This window comes from Hyla sarda, chromosome 13, assembly GCF_029499605.1.
Source record: "Hyla sarda isolate aHylSar1 chromosome 13, aHylSar1.hap1, whole genome shotgun sequence".
NCBI lineage: Eukaryota > Metazoa > Chordata > Amphibia > Anura > Hylidae > Hyla > Hyla sarda.
Window position 1 is genome coordinate 20267460 of NC_079201.1, and position 22764 is coordinate 20290223.

A 22764-nucleotide genomic window follows, 5' to 3' on the forward strand; every position below is an offset into this window, starting at 1 on the left:
AGATATGAGATAGATGATATATACTGTAGATAGATAGATATCTAAAAGATAAATCAATAGATAGATAAATAGATGATAGATATGAGATAGATAGATGTGAGATAGATAAATGTGAGATAGATAGATAGATAGATAGAGAGATATGAGATATAAAGATATGAGATAGATGATATATACTGTAGATAGATAGATAGATAGATAGATAGATATCTAAAAGATAAATCAATAGATAGATAAATAGATAGTCCATATGGTAGATAAAGTGAGTACAGCACTGCCGCGTACCTTTTGTTGGCGGGGAGGCGTAATGTGAATAGAGTTAACACCTGGACACATGAAAGATGAAACATGTCACCGTGCTCGATCCTCCGAATACCAAGAAACGCAATCCAAAGTGGAAAGAAGACTTGAGGAGGCACTGGTGTTGCTGTTTCATGAAGTTTATTCCTTCAGGTCAGTGATACAACTGTGGCCGACGGGCCGTTTCTCGCTCACATGCGCTTAATCATGGCCATGGCATGTGAGCGAGAAACGGCCCGTCGGCCCCAGTTGGATCACTGACCTGAAGGAATAAACTTCATGAAACAGCAACACCAGTTCCTCCTCAAGTCTTCTTTCCAGTTTAGATAAAGAGATAGTAGATAGATGATAGAAAGATAGATAAGATAGATTAATAGATATACAGGAACTCTTCCCCAAGATACAATGGCCCGTACACGCGATTATTTAAACTTACAATGCAGTTGTGTAGAGTGTCATCAAAGCTTCCGGGTTGTGGCGGGTGTCATTGATGCCTCCGGCAGCGGCGGGATTCAGCTGTGCTCAGTTACAAACACAATGATATCGCAAGATATCAGCCAATCAGAGCAAGGACTAGCACTGCCAGAGCCCTGCAAAATGACCTCCAGCAGACCACAAACGTACATGTGTCCACTCAAACCATCAGAAACAGACTCTATGAGGGTGGTCTGAGGGCCCGACATCCACAGGTGGGGGTTGTGATTACAGCCCAACACCGTGCAGGACATTTGGCATTTGCCAGAGAACACCAAGATTGGCAAATTCGCCACTGGTGCCCTGTGCTCTTCACAGATGAAAGCAGGTTCACACTGAGCACATGTGACAGACGTGACAGAGTCTGGAGACGCCGTGGAGAACGTTCTGCTGCCTGCAACATCCTCCAGCAGTGGCGGTGGGTGTGGCGGTGGGTCAGTAATGAAGTGGGGTGGCATTTCTTTGGGGGGCCGTACAGCCCTCCATGTGCTTGCCAGAGGTGGCCTGACTGCCATTAGGTACCAAGATGAGATCCTCAGACCCCTTGTGAGACCATATGCTGGTGCGGTTGGCCCTGGTTCCTCCTAATGCAAAATAATGCTAGACCTCATGTAGCTGGAGTGTGTCAGCAGTTCCTGCAAGAGGAAGGCATTGATGCTATGGACTGGCCGCCGTTCCCCTGAATCCGATTGAGCACATCTGGACGTCTCTCTCCATCCATCACAGACTGTCCAGGAGTTGGCGGATGCTTTAGTCCAGGTCTGGGAGGACATCCCTCAGGAGACCATCCGCCACCTCATCAGGAGCATGCCCAGCATTGTAGGGAGGTCATACGGGCACGTGGAGGCCACACACACTACTGAGCCTCATTGTGACTTGTTTTAAAGGAAAACAGTCAGCTTTCTCCCCCCGCACTAACCTGCGGTACTGGCTGGTAGTGCGGGGGACGCTGATCAGTTTTATCCTTACCATGTCCGGATCTGCCGCGCCGTTCGGCCTTAATCTTCTATTATCGGTATATTCAAATGAGGTGCTAACTGGCACTCTGACGTCAGTGCCGCAGCGCCGCCCAGCTCATCAATATTCCTCCCCTCCCTCCGCCTCTCCCTCTTCTCCCCGCTCTGTAATGAAGAGATAGGGGAGGAATATTGATGAGCTGGGCGGCGCTGCGGCAGGCGGCACTGACGTCAGAGTGCCAGTTAGCACCTCATTTGAATATACCGATAATAGAAGATTAAGGCCGAACGGCGCGGCGGATCCGGACACGGTAAGGATCAAACTGATCAGCGTCCCCCGCACTACCAGCCAGTACCGCAGGTTAGTGCGGGGGGGGGGGGGGGGGGCGAGAAAGCTGACAGTTTTCCTTTAAGGACATTACATAAAGTTGGATCAGCCTGTAGTGTGGTTTTCCACTGTGATTTTGAGTGTGACTCCACATCCAGACCTCCATGGGTTGAGAAATTTGATTTCCATTGATAATTTTTGTGTGATTTTGTTGTCAGAACATTCAACTATATAAAGACGAAAGTATTTCATACGATTAGTTCATTCATTCAGATCTAAGATGTGTTATCTTTATTTTTTTGAGCAGTATATATTATTATCATTGCTATTGTAATGACATTAATATAATTTTTCCCATCCAAATATTTTCTCTATAATATTTAAAATACTTACTTAAAATTTCTAGTTGAAAGATTACCTAAAATAAAAAAATATCAGTGTTTTATCAGTGTTGCCCAACCAGGGTGCCTCCAGCTGTTGCAAAAACTACAACTCCCAGCATGCTGGGAGTTGTAGTTTTGCAACAGCTGAAGGCACCCTGGTGAAAGGAACACTGTTCTAGAGCAATGCGCAGTTCTCCTAAATGTCCCCAAATGTTGCTGCTATTGTATATGACTATTTTTAATTTTTTTTTTTATTCATTTTAAATAACTGTGACTATTTGCCAAATAAGGAGAATAAACAAACTCTTATTGAACAGAACCGTAATGAACATTTTGTCTTTCGGCTCTTCATATGGGATTTTCCATACCTTAGGCCTAAACTGACCTCTGACATTGCGCTGGCGCATTTTCACCTCTGACCCCTGGAGAATGTCAGTATGGTAGTCACCTGGTCTCCCTTATATCTATACATAAATACTTGATCTTTTTTTAATACATAAAAGTCATCTGCTATCGGACAGTGCTTGCCTTATTCCTCCTATTTTTTTATATCCCCCCCTAACAGAAGACTATAGTCTATCGAACGCAAAAAAAAATTCCGATTTAAAAATATATAACATAAAAAAATTTAAAAAAAATTTCATTTTTGGGACTACTTTTAAATAATAATGATATAGGAGTTATTTCTTCAAATTCTATAACGCTTAAAGGGAGAGGTAGATCAGAGCAAAGAAAAAAAAAGAAGAAAAAAATAGCACATAAAAGAAAAATGAAATAAAAAAGAAATATAAAACATTTAAAAAATATATATAATCCCTTTAAAATAAAGATTCTTTGAATAAAATAATAATGAAATATTTTTTTTTACTTAACATTCAGGTAAAAGAATATATATTTTCAATAAGATTATATAAGGTTTTAGTTTTTTTGTAATTCTTAGTCATTTTATATTAAATTGTCAGATGTAATTTTATCTGCTTATTATTGCCATCTCAGAGCTTTTAGATATTGCTGTTAGATTTTTTTTTTTTCCTTTTTTAAATTTCTTACTTATTTTTTATTATACATGTATCACGGTACTTTTTATTAGCTTTTTATAAAATATTTTGGGAAATTACACTTTATTACTCGGTGTTTTAAGTTATATATATATTTTTTTGGCATTATTTATTTTTGCCGTTATCATTTTAATTTATTACACAGATTTTTTTTTTACATTTGGTTTCTTATTCTTCTTTAATGCCCGATAACCTTTATAAAATCTATCTTATTTATATTGTATATTACATCTATATCATGTTACACACGTCTCCAAGGGTTAGCATGTTTTTTTAAAGATTTTTTTCTCAAGTCTTTAACATTTTTATGCATTTTTTTTCGAAATTATAATCTGATTTGGCAATGAAAGGCCTTGAGGAAATCCCGTCTAATAAGTAACTCCTTGTTTGCCAGGTTGGGTCTGACAGGCCCTGTATCCCTGCTTTCTCTTGCAGTCATCTAGAACAACACTCTGCTGTTTCCTGACTGTTAATTTGTCCGGGGAATTAAAAGAAAAGGAATTCATTAGCACGGGGGGGGGGGGGGGGGGGGGGGGGGGGGGGCTTCACGTCTACACCACCCGAATGTATACCACTGGATCCTGGGCTAGGCAAAGTAGGAAAATAATGACTCCAATTGGCTTGGCTAGGCCCAAGGAGGTGACCAGTGACTTCAGAGACCACAGGGCTTGCTGGGACTTATAGTGGACTTGGACAATTTGATGCAGGGCCATGCTGACTTGAGACAGACTTGACTTGTACTGACTTAACTGAGACTGACTATGACAGACTTCACCCCGTTTGTAGCTTACCAGGCTTTGACTTGGACCTGGGGGGTAGACTTTAGGTCTCATTAGGATACGAGACACTCTCTCCAGACTTGACCTCACTGCAACTCAGCACTAAAGAGCGTGAGGAAGCTCCACCCAGGGCTTACAGTATATGGGGGAGACTCATGAGGGATCCCATAGGTCACCCTGTAGGTCACATGGTCACTGGTACCTTCCCTGGCTACAATCACATGACAACCACACTTAAAGCTATATAACATTATATGTACATCACACATATAACATAGACTCTTAGGGGAATACATAAGACACAAGTACGGGGGGGGGGGGTTACGGAATGGAGTCTGCCGGACAGGGCCGCAAAGGTACAGGGGTGCAACTCCTGTACTGGGCAAACACAGAAGCATAAAGTGAATGCATATGTGATGTCCCAGTACAGGACATGGTCCTGCACTACACTTAGGCCCTGTCAGGTTGAGTACCTCAGTGACCTGGGGGCTCCCCTGCAGGGTCTCCCCTGCTGTTTCTATAATGTTATTTATCTTACTTTATGTATAGTCAGTGTCCTAATGTATAGATAGTCTCAAGGACCTGCGAGAGGTCTCAAGGACCTGTGAAGTATCACATGTTATGTTGTCACATGATGTTAACCAGAGAGCACCAGCTTAACCTATGACCCACAGCTTGACCAATGGTCCTTAGTCCAGCCCCCCACTATATAAAGGGGCGGCCATTACAATTCACTCTTTTCTCTCTTACCACCTGCTACTGAGCACAGCAAAAAACAGAGATCTCAGTGCTAGTGACCAGCATCTGGAAGGCCACAAAGCTACAGTCATTCCAGTAAGTCAAAAGTCTATGTCTGCTGTCACTACAAATAGTCAAGTCCTGCATATAGTCAAGCCTCAAGATAAATCTCTAAGGTCTATTACAAGTCTAATTGGTCCTTGCAAGGTCCTTCTGGGTCCCTGGCCACCTCTCTGGGAATCTGGCCTAGCTGTGAAGATAATTCCATTTGTCTGAACTCAGTGAAGCCTTTGTCAAACCATAACAGGTTGTGGACTCTCCTTACCTTAAATAGCCATTGGAATAGGGGAGGTACCGTTCGTGTGGTTCCGGTACCAAAAACCACTCTGGTGTCACAACCACTAGGGGTTAACATCTTGCCCCAGGGGTTAAAACCATCTGGCCCCACCACCTACACCGCTACACCCGTGGTCCTGCCATACACCCGTGGGTCACCACACATACACATGGGCAAGACCACAGACCTGGATGAGACCTTGGGCCGATTAGAGGCCTAAGGGGCAATATAGATGGGACCATAGTTTCACTTTAGAAGGCCACACTGGCACAAAAGAACACTGGCGCCATAATAAGGCAAGCAAAAATTATGAGACATAGCTATGTACCAGGACCTCCCTAGTTTTACCCATGGGTGACACAGTACCTGACCTCAAACTTATATTTTTTGGATTCCTGGGTTAAACCTTTTATTATTTATCCATAGATTGGGCACAAGTTTAAGTACTTGAATGACCAATGATCATACTAACAGGGGTACCCATATTTTAATTCTCTATGGTGTAATTTTAAGCTGAGCCCCAATACAACATCTGTAACAATAGGTCCCCTCAGGCAGCAGGACCCAGATGTGACCGCTACTTCTGTATGCCCGATTGTCAGGCCGTGTGCAATGCAGGACTGTCTATTTTAGGACGACAATTCTGCCTAGGGCCTAGAATAGGGTCTAGCAGAGTGGATATCAGGTTTCCACTCCAAACCCCTCCCAGTTGTCCCTTCCTGTGCCACCCCTGGAGTCACGACTGTAGGGCTGATCTATCAGGACTGATACCTTAGTGTAGTTTTATGTTGAACTTGTGTACATACCATGTTATTTGTTTCACGATCGTAAATTATCTTTGGTGCATTACCATTCTATTATTTGGCGATTTGTTTTGGTTTTTCCTTTAGGACATTGTTAGGAGGTTGTCACCTTAGTTTTAAAGGGGTATTCCAGCCAAAGACATCTTATGCCCTATCCAAAGGTAGGGGATAAGATGTCTGATCACGGGAGGCCCACCGCTGGGGACCCTTCACAATCTCTTTGCAGCACCCGCATTCTTCTATTCGGGGCTGCAGCTACAGTCTTGGAAACCTCTGTGTTTCCGGGGCTCAGGGCCGGATCATCACTGGCGAAATGGAGCGCCTGCTCCGGGCCTCATGCCCGCAGGGGGCCCCCGTCACACTCGGGACATCCCTGTGTCCCGAAAAATCTTTTCAGGACACAAGGATGTCCCGGTTACCTCTCTGCGGTGGCCCCCGCATTAACTTTAAAAACACAGGGGCTGCCGGGAGGTAGCACATGCAGGGACGTCACTGACGTCCCGTGCGTGCTCCCATAGGAGAAAAGCAGAGCGGAGCATCAAGGAGGACACGCCCAGGGGCGTACCTAGAGCATTTGGCACCCGGGTGGACCCTTTGTTTGGCACCCCCCCACCCGCACCCCCCCTTCAATTACACCCCCACCCCCCCCCCTTAATTACACCCCACCCTTCCCCCCTCCCCCTTTAATTACACCCCCTCTTCCCCCCCCTTAATTACTTCCCCCAGGGGCGGACTGACAACACTCTGGGCCCTCGGACCAAAAAAAAGCAAGGGCCCTTGCTAGTCTCTGCAGCTCGTCAATCTTCTGCCACACTCCTATTGCACCCAAATCTCACACACAATAAACTAAAATTTATATATGTAAGAAACACTTTAACGTAGGTAAATTTCCATGACCAATAATACTGGTATATAAGGAGTAAATATATACCACCACACAATAACTGGATAATACCGCCATACTGTACTGAATAATACCACTATACACAGACCAGTATACTATACAGGAACTGTACACAATATAAGTGATTATATACAGGACCATCAGCTATACACAGGATGCGAATACCATATAAGTGATTACAGTTACATTTTGGGACTCACACTTACGTCTTTTCTGATCAGCGGCGTCCTCTTTCCTTTTCTTCTCTGTCCGGATAAGACCGCCATGTGGATCTCTTAACATCTGCAGGAAAAACATGTCAGACTCTGCATTTTTCCAGTGCTCTCCCCTCCTCTACAATCTTTCCATCTATAGACCCACAAACTGTAATAATGCCCTCCTTGGTGTCCTGCACAGTAAAAGGGCATGTAGGTAGGTAGCCAGGTAAATAGGTAACTAGGTAGGTAGATCAGGAAGCCAGATATGTAGGTAGGTGACATGTTAGGTAGGTAGGGGGCTAGCTAGGTAGTTAGGCAGCCATGTATGAAGGCCAGGTATGTACATAGTTAGGTAGCTGGGTATGTAGGTAAGTAGTTAGGCATCCAGGTACAAAGTTAGGTAGTCCCCCCTTCCCTGTAGGTATAGGCAGCAGAGTTAACCCCTCCCCTTCCTGTAGAAATAGGCAGCAGAGTTAACCCCCCCTCCCCCAAAAGGTATAGGCAGCACAGTTAGCCCCCCACCCTTCCCCATAGGTATAGGCAGCAGAGTTAAACCCCCTTCCCAATAGGTATAGAACAGAGTATAGGCATAGGTATAGGCAGCAGAGTCCCCCACCCCCTTTGTACGTATAGGCAAAATTACACCCCCCTCCTTCTTTCCCATAGGTATAGGCAGAGTCCCCCCCCCCTCTTCCCATTGGCATAGGCAGAGTTACCCCCCCCCCCCCATCTTCCCCATTGGTATAGGCAAGCTACCTTACCCCCCCCCTTTCCTCCCCTTTCCCCATAGGTATAGGCAGAGTTACCGCTCGCCCCCCTCTTTCCCATAGGTATAAGCAGGTACACCATCCCCTCTTTCCCATAGGTATATGCAGTTACACCCCCCTCTTTCCCATAGGTATATGCAGTTACACCCCCCCCCTCTTTCCTATAGGTACCAGTATATGCAGAGTTACACCACCCCTCTTCCCCATAGGTGTATGCAGAGTTACACCCCCCCTCTTCCCCATAGGTATATGCAGAGTAATCCCCCCTCCCCCCTCTTTCCCATAGACATATGTAGTTACACCACCCCCTCTTTCCCATAGGTATAAGCAGGTACACCATCCCCTCTTTCCCATAGGTATATGCAGTTACACCCCCCTCTTTCCCATAGGTATATGCAGTTACACCCCCCCCCCCTCTTTCCTATAGGTACCGGTATATGCAGAGTTACACCCCCCCCCTCTTCCCCATAGGTGTATGCAGAGTTACACCCCCCTCTTCCCCATAGGTATATGCAGAGTAACCCCCCCTCCCCCCTCTTTCCCATAGACATATGTAGTTACACCACCCCCTCTTTCCCATAGGTATATGCAGTTACCCCCCCTCTTTCCCATAGGTATATGCAGAGTTACACCCCCTAGTCCACATAGGTATATGCAGAGGAACCCCCCCCCCCCTCTTCCCCATAGGTATATGCAGAGTTACACCCCCCCCCCTCTTCCCCATAGGTATATGCAGAGTTACCCCCCCCCCCCAATTATATGCAGAGTAACCCCCCATTCCTTTCCCATAGGTATATGCAGAGTATTCCCCCCCCACCCCATAGGTATATGCAGAGTTGAGGGGGAAAAAAAGGATGCTCACCAGATATCCCACGCAGCGATCTCCTCAGCAGCAGGGGCCCACGTCTTCTCCCCTCCAAAGTACAGGTGCCGGATGAGTGACGTCATCAGCGCCTTTACTGCGTGCTGCATAGGGGCGGAGGTCACGCCTCCTCTGTGGGACGCCTTCTCCTGTATGTGCGTGTATTGCGCATACAGGAGAAGGTACCGCTGTCTGCAGGGGATCTGGAACGAGTGTCCCGGACCTCAGTAGCGGTGGCGGCGGGTCAGTCCGCCCCTGGCACACCCCTTGTAAGTGGCACCCGGGGCGCCCCCCCCCCCCTGGTACGCCACTGGACACGCCCGCATGGTAAGTTACCAGCGGCGCGTCATCTTCAGTGTTCCGACCTCCGCTCCAGAGACCTACTATGGCCATAGGCCATAGCAGTAGATCATGACCCTGGACCGTAGGTGCGGTGGTCGGAACACTGAAGTGGGGCAGTACACAGACATACAGCCTCCAGCCATACACTGTATATGGCTGGAGGCTGTATGTCTGTGGGGGAACTGTACTGCACCTAATGTGGGGAACTATACTGCCAACCTAATGTGGGGAACTATACTGCCAACCTAATGTGGGGAACTATACTGCCAACCTAATGTGGGGAACTATACTGCCAACCTAATGTGGGGAACTATACTGCCAACCTAATGTGGGGAACTATACTGCCAACCTAATGTGGGGAACTATACTGCCAACCTAATGTGGGGAACTATACTGCCAACCTAATGTGGGGAACTATACTGCCAACCTAATGTTGGGAACTGTACTGCACCTAATGTTGGGAACTGTACTGCACCTAATGTGGGGGAACTATACTGCACCTAATGTGGGGGAACTGTACTGCACCTAATGTGGGGGAAACTATACTGCACCTAATGTGGGGAACTATACTGCACCTAATGTGGGGAACTATACTGCACCTAATGTGGGGAACTGTACTGCACCTAATTTGGGGGAACTATACTGCACCTAATGTGGGGGAACTGTACTGCACCTATTTTGTGTTGCCAACCTAATGTGGGAGAACTGTACTGCACCTAATGTGGGGAACTATGCTGCACCTAATGTGGGGGAACCGTACTGCACCTAATGTGGGGGAACCGTACTGCACCTAATGTGGGGGAACTGTACTGCACCTCATGTGGGGGAACTGTACTGCACCTAATGTGGGGGAACTATACTGCACCTAATGTGGGGGAACTGTCGGGGGGGGGGGGGGACAACATAATGAAGTGCTCCGTCTTCCAGGCAGCCTTAATCTGGCCCTGCTGGGACTGGAGATGTGACATCTTGCCACGCCCCCTCCATTCATGTCTATGGAAGGGGCCGTCATGCCCCCTCCCATAGACATGAATGGAGGGGGCATGGCATGACGTCACGAGGGAGTGTGATGTGACATCTCCATTCCCAAAATTAGAGCTGCAGCCCGACATAGTTCCAGTGGTGGGCCCCCCGCCATCAGACATTTTATCCGCTATCCTTTGGTCTTTGGCCAGAATACAGCTTTAATGATACCGTAATAAAAGGTATATTTTAGCCTATTTTTCTGTGGCTACCATGTGCAGTGTACCAGTAGACTACATTTGCGTTTGGCTGAGTAAAAGAACAGGCCACTGAATGTGAATAGTTATGTGATCTGATGCATTTTACCTTTTCTATGTAAATCATGTTTAATACTCTTAGTTCTTCATACTGCTCAATACACCTACATGGAGTATGGACATAAAAAAAAGGAATGGAGAAGAGTCATTTCCGCCGGCCTCAAACAAAAGCCCAATACACTTCTTCGGGATTCCGCACTCCCACAAAAATTCCGAAGTGTCAATGGGAGTGCGGAATCCCATAGAGGTGTATTGGGCTTTCATTCTGCAAGGGTGAGGAAATTCCGCCCTTGTGAAGGCCTACCTAGGGAGGACCAAGCTTGGCTCTTGCTAAGAACTAACAAAGACACCCTACTTTACCCTGGCCTGTGGGATGCTCTCTTCTGTGGCCTTAGAGATTAGTGTCTGTTCTCATAGCCCTAAAAGGGTACCATTTAATCATGGATCTCTTATCCGAAACCTTAGAGGATCTCTGGGCGGATTTGGACCTTCTCTTACCACCAGGAGCCAACCGGTGGAATTCTCATCACCACAGGTACCCTAAACATCTCAGGAACTCTGCACCAGCAACAACACTTGTTGACGTTTCACTACTAAAACATCAAAGGCACCACCCGGGACCATCAACCAGGGCTCGTTAATGCTGCGAGTTTGAAAGGGGGCGGGTTCTCCACGGCCTGTCCGCAGCATTTTCAGCAGCGGAGATTCCGTTGCCGAAAATTTCCCCCTGACATCTGGAGAGCCCATCCCCTATAAAACTTGCAGTGGGAAACCCTCTGCGAGTTTGAAAGGTAATCCGCTTGTGTGAATGAGCCCTTATATGGTATCTGGTAGGGACTTCCACGGAGGCCTCCATTTACTCCCCCCCCCCCCCAAGTAGTAAGCTAATGACATGAGGAGGGGGCTTCTTACAGTGTGTCTCCCCAGTAGTAAGGGCGGGCCAATGGGTGGAGTCAAGGGGCGGCAAAATTAGCTTTTGCCTGGGGTGCCAAAAATTCTTGCAGCAGCCCTGAGTACGTCAGCTATTGCTATGTAGCAAGAAGGGTGAGTGGACTGCCTCAGTGAAAAGCCATCATTGGGTCAGGAGCAAACACACTACAAAACTGATAATGGTGGGTTGTGACCAAATGTAGATAAAAGGTTGGGCAGTCAGCAGCTGGGCACAGCACAGATCAGCATGCCCCTTGTCTGCTGCAAGTGTGGTTGTGGTAAAAAAATTAATAAATAAAAACAACCCATATATATCATCCACCACTCACCAACCACTGTTACTGTTGTTGGGTACCATCTTGGCACAACCGGACAATGAACACTCAGCTGATCCAGTGGTTAGCTGAGAAGTACTGATCAGACAGGTGTGTGTATAGCTTATTTTTTATTTTTAAGCCAGCCTGAGAGCTTCAAAAAAGTTTCAATTCCTGGGCACCCTCTTTAAAGGGGTACTCCACCCCTAGCCATCTTATCCCCTATCAAAAGGATAGGGGATAAGATGTCTGATCTCCCTGCTGCACCCGGTGTTCATTTAGAGCTTCAGGTGCAGCGCTGGAGGCTTGTGACATCACGGTCACACCCCGCTCGTGATGACATGGTCACGCCCCCTCAATGCAAGTCTATGGGAGGGGGCGTGACGGCCGTCACGCCCCCTCCCATAGACTTGCATTGAGGGGATGTGACTTTGACATCTTGAGCAGGGCGTGACCGTGACATCATGAGCCTCCACCCAGCATTGCCAGTCATCCGGCACGGAGCGATGTACGCTCCGTGCACCGGATGTCTAGGGTGCCGCAGCCAGGACCCCCACGATTAGACATCTTATCCCCTATCCTTTGGGGATAAGGGGCGGAGTACCCCTTTAAGTCTGATGAAGGGAACAAGGCACCTAAAATGCATAACTTCCTGAGACAAGCTGTTCCCATCTCTCTATTGGAGAGAACATCTTGGAGGTGTTCTTGGGTTTTATGGTACTATATGTCCAATAAGGCAGATTGTCATGCACATTTAGTTGGTCTTTAGAATCATTTCTTTTAGTGGACCCAAAGGCTCCTGAGCCTGAACCTGGTAGAAGATCTGTGAGTTAATCACATTACCATGAATCTAGAGGAGGCGTCTGACGCCCACAACCAGATCTGTCTTTCATTTTTCACAGCATGTCATTGACCAGTGACCTTTTCTGCTGAAAACAGACAAATTCATCCATACAAGGGGGCATATAATTTATTATCCAGGAAATCAAGAAAAGGAGAGAAATCATGGAGGAGAAAATAATTTGGTGGCTTGGAACATTGTAGGAGCCCAAGATGTATTAATCTCTTCTAAAGGAAGAGCAATAGTATAGCAGTTATATTCTTGTATATATAGGAGCAGTATTATAGTAGTTATATTCTTGTATATATAGGAGCAGTATTATAGTAGTTATATTCTTGTATATAGGAGCAGTATTATAGTAGTTATATTCTTGTATATAGGAACAGTATTATAGTAGTTATATTCTTGTATATAGGAGCAGTATTATAGTAGTTATATTCTTGTATATAGGAGCAGTATTATAGTAGTTATATTCTTGTATATAGGAGCAGTATTATAGTAGATATATTCTTGTATATAGGAGGCAGTATTATAGAAGTTATATTCTTGTATATAGAGCAGTATTATAGTAGTTATATTCTTGTACATAGGAGCAGTATTATAGTAATTATATTCTTGTATATATAGGAACAGTATTATAGTAGTTATATTCTTGTATATATAGGAACAGTATTATAGTAGTTATATTCTTGTATATAGGAGCAGTATTATAGTAGATATATTCTTGTATATAGGAGGCAGTATTATAGTAGTTATGTTCTTGTATATAGGAGCAGTATTATAGTAGTTATATTCTCGTATATAGGAGCAGTATTATAGTAGTTATATTCTTGTATATAGGAGCAGTATTATAGTAGTTATATTCTTGTATATATAAGAACAGTATTATAGTAGTTATATTCTTATATATAGGAGCAGTATTATAGTAGTTATATTCTTGTATATAGGAGCAGTATTATAGTAGTTATATTCTTGTATATAGGAGCAGTATTATAGTAGTTATATTCTTGTGTATAGGAGCAGTATTATAGTAGTTATATTCTTGTATATAGGAGCAGTATTATAGTAGTTATATTCTTGTATATAGGAGCAGTATTATAGTAGTTATATTCTTGTATATAGGAGCAGTATTATAGTAGTTATATTCTTGTATATAGGAAGCAGTATTATAGTAGTTATATTCTTGTATATAGGAAGCAGTATTATAGTAGTTATATTCTTGTATATAGGAGCAGTATTATAGTAGTTATATTCTTGTATATAGGAGGCAGTATTATAGTAGTTATATTCTTATATATAGGAGCAGTATTATAGTAGTTATATTCTTGTATATAGGAGCAGTATTATAGTAGTTATATTCTTGTGTATATAAGAACAGTATTATAGTAGTTATATTCTTGTATATAGGAGGCAGTATTATAGTGTTAGTAGCAGCAAGTTCATGCATTAGATACACATTTCTGATACATTAAGAATATAAGAAACGTCCCATACAGTAAGTTAATAGAGAAGGTTCCTGCTTGTGTCCTAGGCTCAGTCCTAGGATGTGAGCCTCACGGTTGCAGAGTAGCTGTCACGATTCGGCTGGCAGGAGGTGGATCCTCTGTGCCAGAGAGGGATAGGCGTGGACCGTGCTAGTGGACCGGTTCTAAGTTACTACTGGTATTCACCAGAGCCCGCCGCAAAGCGGGATGGTCTTGCAGCGGCGGTAGTAACCAGGTCGTATCCACTAGCAACGGCTCAACCTCTCTGACTGCTGAAGATAGGCGCGGTACAAGGGAGTAGACAAGAGCAAGGTCGGACGTAGCAGAAGGTCGGGGCAGGCAGCAAGGATCGTAGTCAGGGGCAACGGCAGGAGGTCTGGAACACAGGCTAGGAACACACAAGGAAACGCTTTCACTGGCACAATGGCAACAAGATCCGGCGAGGGAGTGCAGGGGAAGTGAGGTATACATAGGGAGTGCACAGGTGAACACACTAATTAGACCAACTGCGCCAATCAGTGGCGCAGTGGCCCTTTAAATCGCAGAGACCCGGCGCGCGCGCGCCCTAGGGAGCGGGGCCGAGCGCGCCGGGACAGGACCGACGGAGAGCGAGTCAGGTACGGGAGCCGGGGTGCGCATCGCGAGCGGGCGCCACCCGCATCGCGAATCGCATCCCGGCTGGGGGCGGTATCGCAGCGCACCCGGTCAGTACATCTGACCGGGGCGCTGCAGTAGCGAGGATGTTGCGAGCGCTCCGGGGAGGAGCGGGGACCCGGGGCGCTCGGCGTAACAGTACCCCCGCCCTTGGGTCTCCCCCTCTTCTTGGAGCCTGAGAACCTGAGGACCAGACTTTTGTCTAGGATGTTGTCCTCAGGTTCCCAGGATCTCTCTTCAGGCCCACAGCCCTCCCAATCAACCAAAAAATTTTTTTTCCCTCTGACCGTCTTGGAGGCCAGTATCTCCTTCACGGAGAAGATGTCAGAAGAACCGGAAACAGGAGTGGGAGAAACAAGTTTGGGAGAGAAACGGTTGATGATGAGTGGTTTAAGGAGAGAGACATGAAAGGCATTGGGAATACGAAGAGAAGGAGGAAGAAGAAGTTTGTAAGAGACAGGATTAATTTGGCACAAGATTTTGAAAGGACCAAGATAGCGTGGTCCCAGTTTGTAACTGGGGACACGGAAGCGGACATATTTAGCGGAGAGCCATACCTTGTCTCCGGGAGCAAAAATGGGGGAAGCTCTTCTTTTCTTATCGGCAAACTTTTTCATGCGAGATGAAGCCTGTAAAAGAGAATTTTGGGTCTCTTTCCATATGGTGGAAAGATCACGAGTCACTTCATCCACAGCGGGCAAACCAGAGGGCAAGGGAGTAGGGAGGGGGGGAAGAGGGTGACGGCCGTACACCACGAAAAATGGGGATTTAGCAGAAGAATCAGAGACTCTGAAGTTGTACGAGAATTCGGCCCATGGTAGAAGATCTGCCCAGTCATCCTGGCGGGAGGAAACATAATGCCGTAAATAGTCACCCAGGACCTGGTTAATTCTTTCTACTTGCCCATTGGATTGAGGATGATAAGCAGAAGAGAAGTTTAATTTAATCTTGAGTTGTTTACAGAGAGCCCTCCAGAATTTTGACACGAATTGGACGCCTCTATACGAGACGATCTGCGTGGGCAAACTGTGAAGACGAAAAATGTGTACAAAAAATTGTTTTGCCAACTGAGGCGCTGAAGGAAGACCAGGAAGAGGAATAAAATGTGCCATCTTGGAAAATCGATCAACGACCACCCAAACAACAGTGTTGCCACGGGATGGGGGTAAGTCTGTAATAAAGTCCATACCAATCAGAGACCAAGGCTGTTCGGGGACAGGCAGAGGATGAAGGAGACCAGCAGGCTTCTGGCGAGGAGTCTTATCCCGGGCACAGACAGTACAGGCCCGCACAAAATCAACAACATCCGTCTCCAGAGTCGGCCACCAATAGAAACGAGAGATGAGTTGCAAGGACTTTTTGATGCCCGCATGGCCTGCGAGGTGGGAGGAGTGACCCCATTTGAGAATCCCGAGACGTTGGCGTGGAGAAACGAAGGTCTTCCCTGGAGGAGTTTGCCTGATGGAGACTGGAGAAGTGGAGATCAGACAGTCAGGAGGAATGATGTGTTGCGGAGAGACCTCTACTTCCGAGGCATCCGAGGAACGAGAGAGAGCATCGGCCCTAATGTTCTTGTCGGCAGGGCGAAAATGAATTTCAAAGTTAAAACGGGCAAAGAACAACGACCACCTGGCCTGGCGAGGATTCAGCCGTTGGGCAGACTGGAGATAGGAGAGATTCTTGTGATCGGTGTAAATGATAACTGGAAATTTTGATCCCTCCAGCAGATGCCTCCATTCCTCAAGTGCCAATTTAATGGCCAGTAGTTCTCGATCCCCGATGGAGTAGTTCCTCTCCGCCGGAGAGAAGGTCCTAGAAAAAAAACCACAAGTAACAGCATGCCCGGAAGAATTTTTTTGTAGAAGGACCGCTCCAGCTCCCACTGAGGAGGCATCAACCTCCAATAGGAAGGGTTTAGATGGGTCAGGTCTGGAGAGCACGGGAGCAGAAGAAAAGGCAGACTTGAGCCGTTTAAATGCGTCTTCCGCTTGGGGAGACCAGGACTTAGGATTGGCATTCTTCTTGGTTAAAGCCACGATAGGAGCCACAATAGTGGAAAAATGTGGAATAAATTGTCTGTAATAATTGGCGAACCCCAAAAAACGTTGGATAGCACGGAGTCCGGAGGGGCGTGGCCAATCTAAGACGGCAGAGAGTTTATCTGGGTCCATTTGTAGTCCCTGGCCAGAGACCAAGTATCCTAGGAAAGGAAGAGATTGACATTCAAACAGACATTTCTCCATTTTGGCATAAAGTTGATTGTCTCGAAGTCTCTGAAGAACCATGCGGACATGCTGGCGATGTTCTTCTAAGTTGGCAGAAAAAATCAGAATATCGTCCAGATACACAACAACACAGGAATATAAGAGATCACGAAAAATGTCATTAACAAAGTCTTGGAAGACGGCAGGGGCGTTGCACAGGCCAAAGGGCATGACTAGATACTCAAAGTGTCCGTCTCTGGTGTTAAATGCAGTTTTCCATTCGTCCCCCTCCCTGATGCGGATGAGATTATAAGCACCTCTTAAGTCCAGTTTGGTAAAGATGTGGGCACCTTGAAGGCGATCAAAGAGTTCTGAGATAAGAGGTAGGGGGTAGCGGTTCTTTACCGTGATTTTATTAAGTCCGCGGTAATCAATGCAAGGACGTAGGGAGCCATCTTTTTTGGACACAAAGAAAAATCCAGCTCCGGCAGGAGAGGAGGATTTGCGGATAAACCCCTTTTTTAAATTTTCCTGGATGTATTCAGACATAGCAAGAGTCTCTGGGGCGGACAGAGGATAAATTCTGCCCCGGGGTGGAGTAGTGCCCGGGAGGAGGTCAATAGGACAGTCATAAGGCCTGTGAGGAGGTAAAGTCTCAGCTTGTTTTTTGCAAAATACGTCAGCATAGTCCATATAAGCCTTAGGGAGACCGGTTACAGGGGGACCCACAGGGTCACGGCAGGGAGTACTGGGAACCGGTTTAAGACAGTCCTTGAAACAAGAAGTACCCCAGCTCTTGATCTCTCCTGTGGACCAATCAAGGGTTGGGGAATGGCGTTGAAGCCACGGTAGTCCAAGGAGAATTTCGGAAGTGCAATTGGAGAGGACCAAAAACTCAATTTTTTCGTGATGAGGTCCGATGCACATTAAGAGGGGCTCCGTGCGGTAACGCACGGTACAGTCCAATCTTTCATTGTTAACACAATTGATGTAGAGGGGTCTGGCGAGACTGGTCACCGGGATGTTGAACCTGTTGATGAGAGAGGCCAAAATAAAATTTCCTGCAGATCCGGAATCCAAGAAGGCCATAGTAGAGAAGGAGAAGGTAGAGGCAGATATCCGCACAGGCACAGTAAGGCGTGGAGAAGCAGAGTTGACATCAAGAACTGTCTCACCTTTGTGCGGAGTCAGCGTACGTCTTTCCAAGCGGGGAGGACGGATAGGACAATCCTTCAGGAAGTGTTCGGTACCGGCACAGTACAGGCAAAGATTCTCCATGCGGCGTCGTGTCCTCTCTTGAGGTGTCAAGCGAGACCGGTCAACTTGCATAGCCTCCACGGCGGGAGGCACAGGAACGGATTGCAGAGGACCAGAGGAGAGAGGAGCCGGGGAGAAAAAACGCCTCGTGCGAACAAAGTCCATATCCTGGCGGAGCTCCTGACGCCTTTCGGAAAAACGCATGTCAATGCGAGTGGCTAGATGAATGAGTTCATGCAGGTTAGCAGGAATTTCTCGTGCGGCCAGAACATCTTTAATGTTGCTGGATAGGCCTTTTTTAAAGGTCGCGCAGAGGGCCTCATTATTCCAGGATAATTCGGAAGCAAGAGTACGGAATTGGATGGCGTACTCGCCAACGGAAGAATTACCCTGGACCAGGTTCAGCAGGGCAGTCTCAGCAGAAGAGGCTCGGGCAGGTTCCTCAAAGACACTTCGAATTTCCGAGAAGAAGGAGTGTACAGAGGCAGTGACGGGGTCATTGCGGTCCCAGAGCGGTGTGGCCCATGACAGAGCTTTCCCAGACAGAAGGCTGACTACGAAAGCCACCTTAGACCTTTCAGTAGGAAACTGGTCCGACATCATCTCCAAGTGCAGGGAACATTGCGAAAGAAAGCCACGGCAAAACTTAGAGTCCCCATCAAATTTATCCGGCAAGGATAGTCGTAGGCCGGAAGCGGCCACTCGCTGCGGAGGAGGTGCAGGAGCTGGCGGAGGAGATGATTGCTGAAGCTGTGGTAGTAGCTGCTGTAGCATCACGGTCAGTTGAGACAGCTGGTGGCCTTGTTGCGCTATCTGTTGCGACTGCTGGGCGACCACCGTGGTGAGGTCGGCGACAACTGGCAGTGGAACTTCAGCGGGATCCATGGCCGGATCTACTGTCACGATTCGGCTGGCAGGAGGTGGATCCTCTGTGCCAGAGAGGGATAGGCGTGGACCGTGCTAGTGGACCGGTTCTAAGTTACTACTGGTATTCACCAGAGCCCGCCGCAAAGCGGGATGGTCTTGCAGCGGCGGTAGTAACCAGGTCGTATCCACTAGCAACGGCTCAACCTCTCTGACTGCTGAAGATAGGCGCGGTACAAGGGAGTAGACAAGAGCAAGGTCGGACGTAGCAGAAGGTCGGGGCAGGCAGCAAGGATCGTAGTCAGGGGCAACGGCAGGAGGTCTGGAACACAGGCTAGGAACACACAAGGAAACGCTTTCACTGGCACAATGGCAACAAGATCCGGCGAGGGAGTGCAGGGGAAGTGAGGTATACATAGGGAGTGCACAGGTGAACACACTAATTAGACCAACTGCGCCAATCAGTGGCGCAGTGGCCCTTTAAATCGCAGAGACCCGGCGCGCGCGCGCCCTAGGGAGCGGGGCCGCGCGTGCCGGGACAGGACCGACGGAGAGCGAGTCAGGTACGGGAGCCGGGGTGCGCATCGCGAGCGGGCGCCACCCGCATCGCGAATCGCATCCCGGCTGGGGGCGGTATCGCAGCGCACCCGGTCAGTAGATCTGACCGGGGCGCTGCAGTAGCGAGGATGTTGCGAGCGCTCCGGGGAGGAGCGGGACCCGGAGCGCTCGGCGTAACAGTAGCTGTATTACCGGTGATGATGAGATTTTCAATAGTCCCTTTATTGTGCTCTATAACCTCTGGAGTCATTACTGTACACAGAACAATCCTTTCATCTGTCCTCTGACATTGATCACTTCCATATAAAATTTCGGTCTTGTTCCTGCAATGCAACCTGGAGGGGACTGATAGATCTGTAGATACTTACCAATGGCTCCATATGACTATTGCTCCCTAGTTCTCCTACTTTATATACAAGGTGACCCAATGCTGACCAGATGCCCTCTGCTTAGAGGCCGAGTCGGCTAAATGGGTGGACAATATCTTGGGCGTCATTGTGGACCCTTTTTTTTTTTTTTAATAAATGGTAATAGTAAATATTATTTACATCATAGTGCCAAGTCTATCCACATTGGGGCCAAATGCCCACACTGGGGACAAGCATTAGATCTATATATACATACATAGTGATATCCCATTTAGACAAAGTTTTCTCAATATGTGTATACATTGATCAGTGTAACCTAAATGGGGTCATGTGGGTTTTTGGGGAGGGCATTGTCTTATATTTATATCCGTCATGTGGCTTAGACCGCTTACAACAAATAGGGTTGAAAGAATGTTTTTTGTGGTTTTTAAGACTAAGTAAAAGGAGAGATGCCTGAGGCTTGAGAAGTTCAGTTTCCCAGGAACTTGGGAACCACAAAAATCACAACAACAGGGCCAGGATTCATGATTTATAGCCATGTTTACGAAAAAGACAAGGGTATAGGGGCTGCATAACTACCAGTCCGGGCATCTGAGGGAATCCAAAGGCCACTCTGCCACATGAGAGGATGTCATTATTATAAATGGAACATAGCAACCTATCCAAAGGATAGGGGATAAGATGTTTGACCGCAGGGGTCTCGCCACTGGGGACCCCTGCGATCTCAACTGCGGCGCCCTAGACATCCGATGCACGGAGGGAACTTCGATGACTGGCGATGCGGGGCAGAGGCTTATGTCATCACGGTCACGTCCTGCTCGTGACATCATGGCCATGCCCCCTCAATGCAAGTCTATGGACTTGCATTGAGGGGGCGTGGCCGTGATGTCATGAGCCTCAGGTGCTGCACCCGATGCTCTAAACAAACGCCGGGTGCAGCAGGGAGATTGCGGGGGTCCCCAGTGGCAGGACCCCCGTGAGCAGATATATTATCCTCTATCCTTTGGATAGGGGATAAGATGTCTAGGGGCGGAGTACCCCTTTAAAATTAGGCATCCACAAATGGCTATACCCCCTGGGTGCCCCTGAACCCAGATACTAGAATGCAGATTATTATGGTACCGGGGGGGTGGGGGGGACAATGATGCTGGCTGGGCAGGTGCTTCGGATGAGGGGCAGGTGCTTTGGATGCTGACTGGCTATTAACTTTCTTTCAGCGGGCACAGTGGCGCCCCCATCAAGAGGGCGCTCTAGGCAGCTGCTTATTTTGCCTATAGGCAGAACCGGCCCTGTGTCTGGGGCATCATATTATGTTGGCCCAGGCACTACGTAGTCCAACCACCGAACATTAGAGATTTCGTAGCATATCCACTGTTTTAATAAAGTTGCAATGAGGTGACACTATGACGAGCACCTTCTCACGAGGCCTTAGCTGATGGAAGGATGGGACCTCACGTCTTGGTCTTGCACTGGGACACGTTGCTGTCTGAGTTGACCCCTGCTTTCATATATCCTTCTGGTATGTACTATATATAGATCCTGGTACTATGTATAGTAACAATAACCATCAAAGGATTTTGCAAAGTCTGACAGATAAATCTAAAACAAAGGGGAGAAGTTTTGCAGCTGGAGATCAAAGCTTCTCTTAGGGTCAGTAGTTCACATTGCTTGAGGAAACAGACTGTAATGAGGATTCGGTGACATTCTATAGGTATTCGGTGTTGAGGATCCAGATTCATTGTGTAAGGAGCCCGAGTGATGAGTACATTAGGATATGGAGGGGGCAGAGAATACAGGATGTAAGAGGAGGAAGAGGGAACAGATTGAAGGACAGATAAGAGTGGCCGCTATTACCCAGGCAGAGAGGGGACCCTGCCATAGTGATTTACTGATACACAGCTGCCCATTACAAGACAGCTAGCTCCCTAGGGTTAGGTACTATGGAGGAAGAAAAACAATGATACCCTTCAAATGAAACAATAATCCTATACCAATGAGTTGTGTTGTATTCTGAGTTATCTTGAGCTCATATGGTCCATCCTGTACTTTTAAAGGGGTACTCCACTGCTCAGCGTTGAGCTCCAAACTGTTCCGAACGCTGGAGCCAGCATCGGGAGCTTGTGACGTCATAGCCACACCCCTCATTACATCACGCCCCACCCCCCAAGTCTATGGGAGGGGGCGTGACAGCGCATGCGCTCAAAACGCGTCTGCCTACCGATTTTACTGTGTGGCATTTCTACAATAAAGCTGTGATCTCCTGCCTTTTCTTCATGCTGTTTGGAGAAGTGAGCTGGAATTTTCTTCCCATTGCTTCATTTTTATTAATTCCCTCTCCTGCAGCCAGTAATGGAAAAAGAGGAGAGGGAGGGGGAGGAGGGGAGATGCAGCTGCAGTCTGTCTCGCTCAGCCTGTGTTTGAGATTCATGCTGTGAGAGGGGAAGGGGGAGCAGCAAGGGAAGACTTCTGATCTGATATTTGTCTACAGATTTTTTTGGTAATGATAGTTATGTCTGTCACATCTGTGTGATAAACTGATTTTGAAAATGGAAGCATGCCTGATGTTATTTCTTAATCCAAGATTGGTATTATAGTTTGTATCTTCTTTGAACATGATAGTTTTATGAATCTCTGCAGCCAGCGGAGGATGCTAATGTGATTGCTCAGCCAATCAATTCATTAGAAGTAAGTGACATCACCGAGGCTTAGGTATAGTGACATGTGTCACAGAAGATAAATGGATATTCCTCCTTACCCTGCAAATTACTTCTTATATCAGTCT

General features: G+C 47.0%; 1 long non-coding RNA gene across 1 annotated transcript in view; it reads left to right on the forward strand.

The window, feature by feature from the left end:
• Positions 1-22764, forward strand: part of LOC130297349 (uncharacterized) — a 36032-nt gene that overhangs the window by 11981 nt on the left and 1287 nt on the right. The gene's annotated exons all lie outside the window — the stretch shown is intronic.